The 9,590-nt window shown below is 39.9% G+C and overlaps 1 pseudogene; it reads right to left on the minus strand.

Annotated features, from left to right (window-relative positions):
* Positions 1 to 7,901: 7,901 nt before the first annotated feature.
* Positions 7,902 to 9,045, minus strand: LOC138157256 (interferon regulatory factor 9 pseudogene; annotated as a pseudogene).
* Between the last annotated feature and the right edge of the window lie 545 nt (positions 9,046 to 9,590).

Consider the following 9,590-nt stretch of genomic DNA (forward strand, 5'->3'; position numbering starts at 1 on the left):
TTTAAGGTCCTGGAGAGGCAAATTCTCTATGAAATGTCTTTCTGGCCATAATTTCCATATGTATATTTGCTACCAGCTAGAGCTGATCTCAGTGATTCTGAATTTAACAACCTTATTTAGTAGATCCTAGTTTTTAAATGTCAGGAGAGAACTAAACAAAGTCAAGGGTCAAAAACATGACATGCTTCTGTATGATATTAAAAGTTAATTACTAGCTGCATCTGAGAGTCAGGGTGCTTTCTAATTTCACAGTCATTAGTCTGACTATTTGGAATCTATTTTTTATCTATAGCATTAGAGAAGGTGCTACCTACTTTTGCTGCGATGGGAGAAAAATTCATCATCAAAAAGAAATTCTATACCCTGTGGCTTAGGTGACCTTTATACTCAACTGCTTTCTGCCCATTTTGAAACAGCGTTCACTAACATGTTTGCTAAAGTCATCATAAAGTTTAATGTATTTTTAAAATGCCGTATAATGAAATGCTATTAGTAGGAAGGACATGGGATCAGGATCCCCAGAGTCAGACTTAAAGAGGATGACATTTTAATGTTGATAGAGATATCTGGCAGTATCTTAGGATGGCTATGAAAAATATCATGGGATAAATGAAGATAGTACATCCCGGACTGAGAACTAGAAGAGCCCAGGGTCCAGGTTCTAGTTAACAGACTCATTTTACAATGGGATCAACAAGGTCCAGAGTAGATAAAGAACTTGCCCAAGATCACACAGGTGGCAAGTGGCAGACCTGGGATGCAAATGTAATTTGGAAGTGTTTGGGGGTAATGGGAATAAGCATTTATTTAGCACTACTATTGCCAAGCACTGTGCTAAGTACTTTTCTACAAATATTATCTCATTTGATCTTTACAACAACTGTATGAGGTAGATGCAATTATTATCCCCATTTTACATCTGAGAAAACTGAGGCAGAGATTAAATGACTTGCCCAGAATCATAATAGTAAGTAATCAGAGTGATAAGTATCAGAGGGCAGATTTGAACTTCCTGGTTCTAGGTCCAGTGCTCCATCCCCTGGACTACCAGCTAGTATAGTGGAAAGAACACTCAGTTGTCAGAGAACCTGGGTGCAAATCATGCCTCTAACCTATGGGTCCAAGACACACAAACTCCCTGAGCTTCAGTTTCCTCATGTATAAAATGACTTATTTGGTCTAGATGGTCTCTAAGGGAGTTTCCTGCTCTAGGTCTGTGATTCTAGGGTTCTGCCAGTCGTCTGCTTCCAAATCCAGGGCTTTCATTGTGCCACTATTACTTCAATCTATTAGGGCATGGAGAGGAAGAGAGAGAATGCAGAAGTCTCTTCCATTCACTTTGACTTGATTTAGTGGCAATAGCAATGGTATCCACCATTTTTATAGGTAAAACCTCTGAGCTTTTTAGAAAAAGAATATGTATAAATTTTCCTTGAGATATACATTTTTAAAGGGGGGCATTTGGGTAGAGCATAGATTCAGGGTTGAGAACCTGGATTTAAATCCCATTTCTTATACATACTTTCACACATAGTGTCACACTGAGTAGGTCACTCCTACTTACCTTTAAGTCATAAAGGTCAGTAAAGAGTTCAGTCATAAAGGGTTCAGATCAGCAAAGCCTTCAGCTGAAGAAATCACATATATTTTTGGATAATTACATATAAACATTGTTATTGTCTCATGGTAGTAGAAAGTCTGTGGGCATCAAAAGTGCCACTTTAATGAATTGAGATTGGGGGAGGAGAGAATTGTTGTTTTTTGGTTTTGGTTTTTGTTTTTTTCTTATGTAGTATAGTATCCTAGTGAGTTATATTGGCTAAGAATAGAGACCAGATACTGTGAGAAAGGATTGGCTGATTGGGTCTGAGACATCATTTCCCTCTTTTCTTGCCCATCTTCTGCAAGAAGCCTTTCTTCATTCTCCTTAATGTTAGTGTCTTATCTTCAATTTAATCTCCACATATCTCATTTGTGTATAGTTGGCCTGTTAACACCTTCCTCTCCCTCTCCCCCATGTAGATTGGTAGCTCCTTGAAAACAGGGATGCTTTTTTCCCCCTTTCTTTGTAGCCCAAGAGGTTAGCACAGTGCCTGACACAATAAATGCAAATTGACTTGACTTTGCTTCATTTTTCTTGGGGTATCTGTTATCGTGCCATTGTTTGGGGGAGGTAGAAGTAGGAAGTGAGGGAATACCTAAATTCAGGACTTTCCCAAACGTGTTAATAAATTTTTCTGTAACTCCTTTACTATTTACTATACTCCTTTACTGTAAGACCTTTACTGTTTTATTATATAGCACGAGATGTCCTATCTACTTGAATGCTAGACATTTAAATGTGTTTCTTTTGATTGGGGAATGGCTAAGCACACTATGGTAATGGAATATGGTCGTTCAGTTAGAAGAAAAATAATTAATTTGCAAAGAATTCACTGAAAATGGGAAGATTTGTACTTAATGATACAGGGCAAACTAAACAGGGGCTAGTCAACGACCACAATAACGTAGAGGAAAAGGGCATTAAATGAAAATCAAACTCTGAGTAAGAAGCAGTCTTAGTCTTGGTTTTGTAGAACATATAATAAAATACACCTCCTGCTTATCTTCCATGAGGAAGAGGATTATGGGGACAGAATGTTACATCAATTATCAAATACTGTCACTCTATTGCTTATTTTTTGCTATTTTTCTTTTTTTTAATTTAATTTTATTTATTTTAATCAATACACACCTTCTCCATCCTCCTCTTCCCATCCCTTGGGGGGCGAAAGTAATAATACAAATAATAATAAATAATAAATTAATAATAAAAGTGTAATAAATATATGTAGTCAAGCATAATGAATTCACACATTGCTCATGTCTAAAAATTATAAGGGAGGGTTCAATTGGAGGGAGAAAGGGAGTGAGAGAGGGGGCTGCAAAGAGGCCAATATCTAGAAATGACTATAGTACAAAAACAAAAACAATAAAACTTATAAAAATATAGATTTAATTAATATTTATTTTAAAGCACAGTGATTTCACATTCTAAAATCACAGAGCATTAGAAAATGAATAATTCTGCTTTGACTACTTTTACACTAACCACTGCATTTAAAGATCTGCCTAACAACATTCGCACCTCTCCTGGTCATGATTAAAGCCTAGTCACATAACATTGGCTGGGTTCTAGCTTATCAGATAAAAACTCCCAGCCTTGAAGATTTCTGGTTGTAAAAATCTCTCCATGATGGCAGTACCCTCTATGAGTATGCAATTAAAATCTGGCTAACACCCAAACCTCCACAAAGAAGTCCATTTCTCAATCATGTCCATATTTAGATGCTTGGAGGGCCTTGCTGTGCCATTGGCCTGATTGAGTTAGCTGATTGATATGAAATGATATTCATGTCATCCCCATCACCTTGAATATCAGAAACCCAGCAATGGGAATTACTTATGAAGTATGCCGAGGATCTGTGTAATCAAAAATCAATGATCCAAATGGAGGTCTGCTGTTCTACAGACTGGCCTGTGTAATATTACAATGCCAATCCTAATAGAGTTAAATATAATCCATCAAAATATCAGGATGCAAGGGTCAATGGGGAATGCAATGCCTCACTTCCCAGCAATTACCACTTATTACTGGGGCACTGCTCACACTTTGCTGTTCAGCTCGCTTCAATAAACAATATTAGGCGACCCTGCAGCTGTAGTCAATAGAGTACTGTTTTCTTGTCACTGCTTCATCGGCAGATCAATACCTGGTCTTCTGAGACTCAGGAGAGAGCCCCTGAACAGTGCACTAATGAAATCAAGTGTTTTTATGGTTCTGAAATTATACATTTTATTCATTGCTCATGTTTAATGTCAGCCCTGCTTTTAGCAAGGCCCCCTGTTCACTAAGCTTTTATGACATTTATGCTCGTAGTGAGAGGGTATCTGTGCTGAGTGGTGAGGCTGGGTTATAGTGGGGAACCTGGATTGGCAGTGCTCTTTATCGTTCCTGGTTTGTGCCCATCCTCCTTCTGAAAGAAAAAATAAGTAAAAGCCTAGAAACAGACAAGTTTTCAGAGCATGAATTTCTTATCCCAAATGAAAAAATATCTAGGTACATTGACTTGCTTCGTTTTTCTCCCTGGGGCCTTGTCTACATCCCTCCCCTCCTCCAACCTTAGATATTTTACCAAGGTGTAGAGGGGTGTGCTGGTAAATGTTTAATGACTGACTCTCAAAAAAAAAAGTACCACATTTTTAAAGTTTAATCTGCATTGTTAACTTTTTCTTCTTCACTTTCTTAAGTATAGACAATCAACAAAACAATAAATCCCCTTTTTCTAGATTTGCTGACTTCTGAGGTATACAATGCTCACTATGAAAACTGAACAATTCAATGAGCCAGTTCAAGCTGTTACCAGGACCCCACTGAAGGTATTCTGACTCCTAGACCAATAGAGATTTTAGTTGACCCTGCTGCTAGGTCTGTTGAAGGTCTCAGCCCTGTCAGGATCTCAGTTCTAGATTTTGTTCTGGCATAGGCCCCAGGCTGTCCCCCCTAGGTTAGCACTGCATTATATTTCTTTAGAGCTATTGGATTCTGCCATGATTTCTGGTCCTTGGAGTGAGGAAGGTCTTTATTTATCTCTGCTCTCCAAAGATTGCTTTCTTGGGTTTTAGGAAGTTCATCTTTGATTTAGTAGCCAACTCCTTCTGCTGATTATGGCTCCTGGATGTCCCACTTATAACCTGTTTCTTGAGCATAATTACATACCATTTGTTAACCTCTTTCTTAAGTATAATTACTCCTCAGAGGACCTTGTGCAGTGCCATTCATATAATAGGTGTTAAATTTTGGAAACCAGCAAAATATAGCAAAAAGAACACTGAATTTTGAATTGGTGACTTGAGTTCAAATCCTGACTATGTGACTATCTTTGTAAATCTGTACAAGATATTTAACCATCTCTTGGATTTTGTGTATTTACCTTTAAAACAATAGACCAAACATTTTTCAAGTTCCCTTTCAACTCTAAAATCCAATGAATTTACATAACCAACAGAAATCTTAATCCTGTCTAACAGTATTTGAGTTAACTCTGACCTTTGCAGGTAAATCTACCAGAGTCATAATAACTACAGAGCAAAAGGGACTTTGTCTGAGGGTGCTGACATCCTGTGGGGTGGGGGGGTAGGAGGTGGTGACTTTTTTTCCCCTCTGGTAAGACATACTTCCTTCTCTAAAGAACTGCCAACCTGATGCTACACCTCATCATCTTCTAGCTATGAACCAAGCAACCAACCCTGACTACCATCCCCTGGAAGACCAGTAAGGTGTCTCCAAGAACCAGGGGCTCCATTGCCACAAACCCTTGGAGGACCAGGGTCTATATCCTCTACAGACATCCTTCTCTATTAGCATGGCTACACCCCCAGCCACATTGTTTTCTGTGCTGCTGTACCACAATTTAGCCCCTCAACCGAAGTTCCCTTGGGTATACCGTGTTTCCCCAATAATAAGACCTATCTCGAAAATAAGCCCTCCCCTTACTGTGTAAGATTCCTCTAAAATAAGCCCTCCCCCGAAAATAAGCCTATTGAGATTGCTACTGTAGTGAAGGTGATCCCCTGCGCTACACACTACATTACGGTACCCTCTGTATGCACCGCCCCCCCCCTCCCCGTGAAACGCACGCCACGCTCCGAGCTGCATCCAATCAGAGCTGCAGCAGTGAGCGCGTCATCCTGTTCTTCCCCAGTGATTTGCTTGCTGGCGCCATTGAGAGCAGTGCCACGGAGGAGAGCTGAGGCAGGACAACATAAGCCCTCCCCTGAAAATAAGTCCTCTGGTGTTTTTCTTTCCAAAAAAAAAAATAATAAGACAGTGTCTTATTATCAGGGAAACACAGTAGTTATGGCTGAAACCTTCCCTTTCTTTGGGAAATGGAATTACATAGATAGCATTTGGTTTAGCAGAGGGAACATTTCACTGTTTTATTCATATAGTTTATACAACTTTTATATGTAAACATCAAACATGTTGACCACATTTCCTAAAGAGAATTCCATTCAGATTGGCAAATGCCTAGGGTTTATTCTGGAACCCCTGATTTCCTTCATAATCCAGTTCAAGTGCCACCTTCTCCTTCAAACTTTTTCTTATCTGTCTCCCATCTCCCCCATTCCCCAATCCAAGCTACTAATGTTCTCTATCTAAAACTGCCATTTGTTCATTTTGTAAATATTATAAAATAGTTGTATATGTATAAACACACATATGTATATGTATATATAAATATACATGTATAAATATATGTAAATATATTTAATACATATGAAATACTATATTGTACATAGTATATAATAATAAATATAAAATAAATATATGTAAAATTTCACAATTAGAACATAAGCTCCTTGAGGATGGGAAATTATCATCTCTTGCCTTTTATCTATAGAGCTTAGCAGAATGCCTGACACAGAGTAAATGGTTAATAAATGGTAGTAACTGATTGGTCCTATAAATGCCACAAAATATGGAATCCAAATGCTTTTTATACAAATCCATTCCCATCACATCCTGATCTCAAACAATAACTGGAAATGTACTAAGGAGAGGAAAGGGAGAGGTACTCAGATACATTTCTAGACACTGAACTAGATGAATGAATGAAGAAGAATTTTTGAATTTGTTGCTATGCGTCAAGCACTGTGCTTAGCTGTGGGGATACAAGTACAAAAGAAAAGATGGTGGAACACATAAGAGACTGGTGGCTGACTGGAGTAATTTTGTTTGCAAATTTACAGGAACTATAACTTGATCCCTAGGGGTGTAGATTTCTATGTTCTTTCCAGGCACAATGAAAATATTAATTTTATTATGGTTACAGAATTAAAAGGGGGGGAATATGAGGATATGCAAATAGAGGAAAGGCAATAATCCATAAATATAGTAAACTAAGCACTATACTCCCAAAGAGAGTAGGGGTCTTAGGGCAGGAATTTTGGAACTGAAAGTGGCAGGTCTTCCAAAGTTGCTATTCAGATTGCTATTCCAATAGGTGGCTCTTCTGAAGATCATAGCTTTATATATTGAATCAATCAGTGAGATCACCTATTTCCACTCTTCATTTTATCAAGAAAATAATAGGTCCAAAGGGAGAAAACAACTTGTCCGAGGTCATTGAGATAATAGGTGACACTGCTGAGATTTGAATAATAACAGATAGTATTTATATAGTGCTTAAGGTTTGCAAAGGTCTTTTTATATATGAGATCATTTGATTAGAAGCTTGAGCAATGGAGATGACCACCAATGAGACTTGAAGCCCAAACCCCTTGCCTGGCTTGCCAGAGGACATGGACTTTAGGAGAGATAAGGTGAGGTACAAAATGTCCACTCAGCAGTCCTATTAACTGCTTTGTATTTAGATGTGCTTTAAATATCAGCCTCTTAGTATATTGTAACATCAGGTATCAGTTAAGTTACTAAATCTTGTTTTAACTTTTGTTTTCTCAGATGAGCACGTTGAGAGTTTAGTGTTTAGCATTCATTTTGTATATAGGAAATAAATACATATTTCATGCCTGAAAAGAGGGAGCTAGGTGGCACAGTGCATAGAAGAACACTGGGCTTAAATCAGGAAGACTCATCTTTTTTTCTTTTTTTTCATTTTCAATAAAACTTTATTCAAAGACCTAGACAAGGAGTCTGAAGTTATTTTTAGGGTTTGAAATTGAAGGGCACTGTGAATTTGAGCTGCTGGCATTTCCCAGGGACCTCCCACCACCTTACCAAACTACCCAAGCATGGTGATGCCACTCATAGAAGGCAAGGCAGGAGCTGTATACCCCTCAGAGTTAAAGGAAAGAAGAGGGAGACCAGTGTAACAGGGGTCAAGGGAATAGAACATTCTTCACTTAAACAAGTCCAATTTACAGTAGGTATCAGGGAGGGTCTGTTCCATCTGCACTGTGACGAGATTCTTATGAGTATATCCAGGACCACAGTGCTCCTCCAAAAACTTTAGGGTCACCTGGAACTCAGGGGGTGGGGTCAGGCCCTTGTGGTGTCAGGTGGGATTAAAGACCTCTATGCACATTTTGTCCTGTAGCAGATGGGGTGCAGGGCCCTGTCCAGGAGATGGGGATGGCACAGAGGCACTACACAAAGAAAAAGCTGGGGAATTGCCAGCTACCAAGATGGCATGGTCAGAGTGGCTCAGGAGGTTCTCTGTGGGTACCTGGAGACTTGGCTCAGATAATACAATGGCAGAAGGGAGCACCACCTGCTCTCCGATCCTGAATATCTGGCTAGGAGTTGGCAGTCAGTCTTTGCCCACTGTGGAGGAAGGTGAGCAAAAGGGAGAAATCTGAAAGGGTAGGCAACTGTCAGATTGATTGATCATCTGGTAAAGTGACATCACTAGAGTCAGCAACTTTATGGGGCTGATGCCGTTGCTCCCAATATCAGAATCACCCATGTGCTGAAAGCTGCTGTTGGGTCCCTTCCTTGAAACCATGATTCCAGGGCAGTTCTGCAGTGAGGGCAGGAGAGGTATACAACTCTGTTTATTCTCTACATTATCTTCTTCCTCCAAGGATAATAAAGGATGTTTTCTCTTTGGCTGAAGTTTCTGGATAGCTTGTGGAGCTGTGGGAGCACCAGAGGAGTCAGGGCCTGGAGGGGGGTTAAGGATGGATCAGGAAGGGTACCAGAAGGCAGGAGCCTGTACACCTTGTAGGGCTCAGGCCCCTCCATGTGGCCTTGCTTTGGGACCTCCTCAAATTGGGGGCTCTCGTTGAAGGCACAACAAAGGCATTATCTTCCAGGCTGCAGGGTCTGCTTGGTCTCCTTTTTATAATTTACCTTTGAATATTGGCAAGATCTTGAAGAAGGCAGCATCTTGTTCTCTGAAATCCTGCTTGCCTACATGCTTCCAAGGAATGCGGAACATGATCTGCGTTACCCCAGCACACTCCTGGGAGCTTCTCACTCTCCACCTACTCCAGAACCCAGTTGCAAAGTTTCTGAGTACATCTAGCCTGGCCAGATGACATCCTGTGCCGGCAGTCAGGTGCCTTGGTTCCGATGACCGTGAAATATTTTTGCAGCTTGGCTCCCCATCTCTCTCTGTCTCTGTCTCACTCTCTTTGTCTCTCTGTCTCTCTGCCTGTCTGTCTCTCTCTCTCTCTCTGTGTCTCTCTCTCTCCAGAAAGACTCATTTTCAGGAGTTCAAATCCAGCTTCAAACATTTACTAGCTGTGTGTGACCCTGAGCAAGTTACTTTACTGTTTGCCTCATTTCTTCTTCTATAAAATGAGCCAGAAAAGTAAATGGCAAACCGCTCCAGTATCTCTGCAAAGAAAACCCCAAAATGAGATCACAAAGAATCAGACATGACTGATCACCAACAACAATACTTGAAAAAGTAAAATCTGGGCCCATTGCACTTTTCCACAATACCATGTTTCATCCCTCATTGAGGAGCACTGTCACAGGGGACCTCTTATCCCAAAGACTACATTTCAACCAGTTAAAACACGCTTCCCCATTTCTGATTGTTTCCTGCTTCCAAAAGGTTTCAGGGAGGTAAATAAGAACC

The sequence above is a fragment of the Petaurus breviceps genome, unplaced genomic scaffold, assembly GCF_028583685.1.
Source record: "Petaurus breviceps papuanus isolate PSGF00001 unplaced genomic scaffold, PetGlider_PUasm1.0 171, whole genome shotgun sequence".
In the NCBI taxonomy this organism is placed as follows: Eukaryota; Metazoa; Chordata; class Mammalia; order Diprotodontia; family Petauridae; genus Petaurus; species Petaurus breviceps.